Source organism: Microtus ochrogaster, unplaced genomic scaffold (assembly GCF_000317375.1).
Source record: "Microtus ochrogaster isolate Prairie Vole_2 unplaced genomic scaffold, MicOch1.0 UNK20, whole genome shotgun sequence".
In the NCBI taxonomy this organism is placed as follows: domain Eukaryota; kingdom Metazoa; phylum Chordata; class Mammalia; order Rodentia; family Cricetidae; genus Microtus; species Microtus ochrogaster.
The window spans coordinates 2,437,109-2,441,291 of record NW_004949118.1 but is presented as its reverse complement, the minus strand read 5'-3'; positions in this window follow the sequence as shown (position 1 = coordinate 2,441,291).

The window sequence follows — 4,183 nt, the reverse complement described above, 5'->3', positions numbered from 1 at the left end:
TTGTGTACATCAGGAGCAGGTACTCACCATGTATTTGTGGAGTAAGTGACTGGATTGAAGCAGAACTCTCCCTGAAAAGGCCAAAATTTCTCCCAGAGGAGAGAAATCCAGCACCTGAACCAGCAACTACAGAAGGCGGGCCACTGATCACCCTGCTCATCTGAGTCCCCGAGACAGTAACCACAGTTTAGTGTTTCCCGTTCTGGAGACAAAAACTGAAAATATATGGAACTATTGCAGTGGTCTAATTAGACAAGGAGTTGAGTACCGGAAATGCAAAGCAACCATAATGCAAGTTCAGGGCACCGCTGAGGAAACGTTCAGTTCCACACCCGTTATGAGACATTTGAATGCTACACGCCAAATATGATTCTCAGTCGCACGGATAGGATAAAATAAAGTGGGCCTCAAAGAAAATGAAGGCAACTAGAAAACTGTTGAAATATGATAAGGTTTGTCTTTCTTTACTCCTTGTCACTCAAGGGTTTTTTTCCCTCTTATACCTTTCTTCCTTTTCTCATGAAGGGATCCACAGATTCCTTGGGTTAAAAACATCCTCCTTTGCTATCTCTGCAGCTGAATACACTCACACCTGGTGTAAAAATTGGAATTTTCATTTGCTTCCATTTGTTTTATAAATATGCATGTGTTTGCCTTAGACGGTGAGCATAGCTAAGGGTGGGAATATTTCAATAGACTCTGTGCTGAATAGTTTTATGTCAACTTGACACAAGCTGAAGTCAGCTAAGGGGAGGAAAATCTCAATTTAAAATATGCCTCCATGAGATCAGGCTGTAGACAAGCCTGTAGGGCATCTCCTTAGTTGGTGATTGATAGAGGAGGGCCCAATTCATTAGAGGTGGTGCTATCCCTGGGCTGGTGATCTTGAGTTCTAAACAAAGCAGGCTGAGCAAGCAATAAGGAACAAGTCAGTAAGCAGCATCCCTCCATGGCTTCTGCATCAGCTCCTGCCTCCAGGTTCCTGCCCTTCTTGAGTTTCTGCTCTGACTTCCTACGATGATGAGCATATGGAAGTGTAAGCCAAATAAGCCCTTTCCTCCCCAGCTTGCCCTTGGTCATGGTGTTCATCACAGCAATAGAAACCCTGGCGAAGACAGACTCCTACAGTCTATAGCAATCTGCCAGTTGTAGAGACCCATGCACAGTGCACGGCTTGTGGGAAACACTGTTGACTCACAGCCGTTGACATGTTGGTTACACAGGCTTTCCCTGCCTAATTATCTTTTTCAAAAATCTACAAAAGATATATTTCTTTTGAAAACGTAACAGGTTCATCTGGGTATGGGGTCACATTCCTGTAATCCCAATACTTGGAAGACAGAGGTAGGAAGATCAAAAGTTCAAGATTATCCTTGCCAACAAATTAGTTTGAAGCCATTCTGCCCTACCTAAAAAAACAAAAAAAAAACCCTTTGTTTTAAGAATTAGTATAACAATTCTTATATATGTTATATATAAGATTTATTAAAGTGAAGTTATTAAAGGGGATTTCTTTTTGTTCTTTTTTTTGTGGATTTTTGAAGCAGGGTTTCTCTGTGGTTTTGGAGCCTGTCCTGGAACTCCCTTTGTAGACCAGGCTGGCCTCAAACTCACAGAGATCCGCCTGCCTCTGCCTCTCAAAAGCTGGGATTACAGGCGTGCGCCACCACCACCTGGCTAGAACATATATCTTTCTCCTTCTGTGGAGTATTTTCTTAGGCTGGCTCACAGTATATGGATTACTTCTAGAGTTAAACATGAGTAAATACGTTTCTTGGATGGAAAAATTAACATGAACATATTCAACTTCCTTACTATTTCTATAATTTTTTTGCTTAGACATTTCCCCATAAATATTTATTTTAGTTATATAGTTTTGATTTAGTAGAATAAAAATTTGTTAAAAATGTTTTTGGGGGACTGGGGAGACGGCTCAGTGGTTAAGAGCACTGCCTGCTCTTCCAAAGGTCCTGAGTTTAATTCCCAGCAATCACATGGTGGTTCACAATCATCTGTAATGAGACCTGGTGCCCTCTTCTGGGCTGCAGGCATACATGCAGACAGAATACCAAGAATGTTGTATACATAATAAATAAATAAATAAATAAATAAGGAAGTAAATAAATAAATCTTTAAAAGATGTTTTTTGGATTGCAGTATAAACTGTTCCATAAATCTGTTCAGAAAGAAAGCTGCTTCCCTCTAACCCTCTAATGGCATTGTCTAACCATTTCTTCCTCCACTTATTTAAATGGTTTAACTACTGACTCTGATTTTTACCTCTTTATGAATTCTGTAACATTCGCATTAAATTGTTTCTTATTTCACTGTAGATAGTAAAACCTTCACATTATTAGTAACATCAAAAAAAATGTGGGAAGATATATTAGTCTATTCCCTAATTGTGAAGACAGTTGTGTGATATTTAGGGTCACCTGTCACTTGGCACAGTTTGGATATTGTAACAGCTCATAAATTAACTTCCTTTAATTCATCCTTGGTCCACTTGTCCTAATGTAAAACTAGAATTTAGATCAACGTGAAAGCTAGACATGCAGAAAAATCTAATTCTCAGATAAATGTTGAGGAGAAAATATATCTTCTGCTTATCCAAAACAACCTCATCTATGGTTACTTGTATCATGGAAGGTAAGAAATGGCTCGTTTCTAGATAGACTTTGAGCTAAGCAACAATGAAAGTATGCCATGAAACGTGAGCTTAGGTGGAACAAGGAATTCTACGGAGATATTTTCTTTCACATCAATCAGCTCCGCAGAACAGAGCCTCACCTTAGGTATGTCAGGATTTAAGTATTCAGATCTGAAGAAGTTGACATCTGTCTCTGTCGTCGGAATCAACTTACACCTAAAATCCACCTTCTCCTGTAACCTTCCTTAGGAAAAAATGTATTAGATTTATCCATTTTATATATGTGTTTTGTCAGCATGTATGTATGTGTACCACATGTGATCGGTGTCCACAAGGGGGTATTAGGTGCTCTGGAACTGGAGTTACAGATGGTTGTGAGCCACCATGTGGGTGCTGGGAAACAAACGTGGGTCCTCTAGAAGAACCAGTGCTCTTAACTGCTGAGCCACCTCTCCAGTCCTTCTGTAGACCTTGTAACACCCATTACAGTCATTTGAAACCGAGTCTATGACTCTGAATAACCTGGGGAGCACCAGAATGTCCTGATGACACAAGTCATAGCCTAATGTGATTCACTGGACTTTCTGAGGACAAGACAATTAGGGCTGGGACCCAGATGGTTAGCACCACCACCTCAGGAGATTGCAGGGTGCCGCTGAGGTTGAGAAGGACTGTATTCAAGGGCTGTGGTCGTTTGAATGTAATTGGCTCCCATCGACTCAAAGGGGAGGGAGTGGGCTTTAAGGTTTTCTATGCTCAAGCTACCACCCAGTGTCTGAGACCATTTCTTGTTGGCTTCTGATCAAGATGAAGCCAGCACCATGGCTGCCAGCATGCTGCTGCCATCCTTCCCATGATGATAATGGGCTGAATTTCTGATACAGTAAACGAATCACCTCAATTAAATGTTTTTCTTTATAAGAGTTGCTGTGGTCATGGTGTCTCTTCACAGCAACAGAAGCCTTAACTAAAACAGGAACCTACTCAGATACTCATGGGTTTCACTCTTCCTAAAAGATTCTAGAGCCATGGCTAGGGCTCTCTCCTCTGACTAGGAGCAGTGTGATGGCTATTCTTGGTTGTCAACTTGACTATATTATCTGGAAATAACTAAAACCCAAAAATAGTGGGCATACCTGTGAGAGGTTTTTTTTTTCTTTTTTGCTTTATTTGAAGTAGGTAGATTTACTTCTACTCCAGACCTTTGCAGTAGGAAGACAGGTGCTTTTCATCCAGCTTGAAGCAGGAAGACATGCCTTTAACCTGGGTCACACCTTCTGCTGGAAGCCTATATAAGGACATGGAAGGAAACTTTTGTTCTTTGCCTGCTCGCTCTTACCTTGCTTGCAAGTTCGTTCTTTCACTGGCATTGGAGCCTACTTCTTCAGGATTCCGGTGTATGTTGAAGATCAACTGAGACATCCAACCTTGTGCACTGAGCCTGTAAGTAATTCCAATAAATCCCTTAGGTAGATGATAGATAGATAGATAGATAGATAGATAGATAGATAGATAGATAGATAGATAGATAGA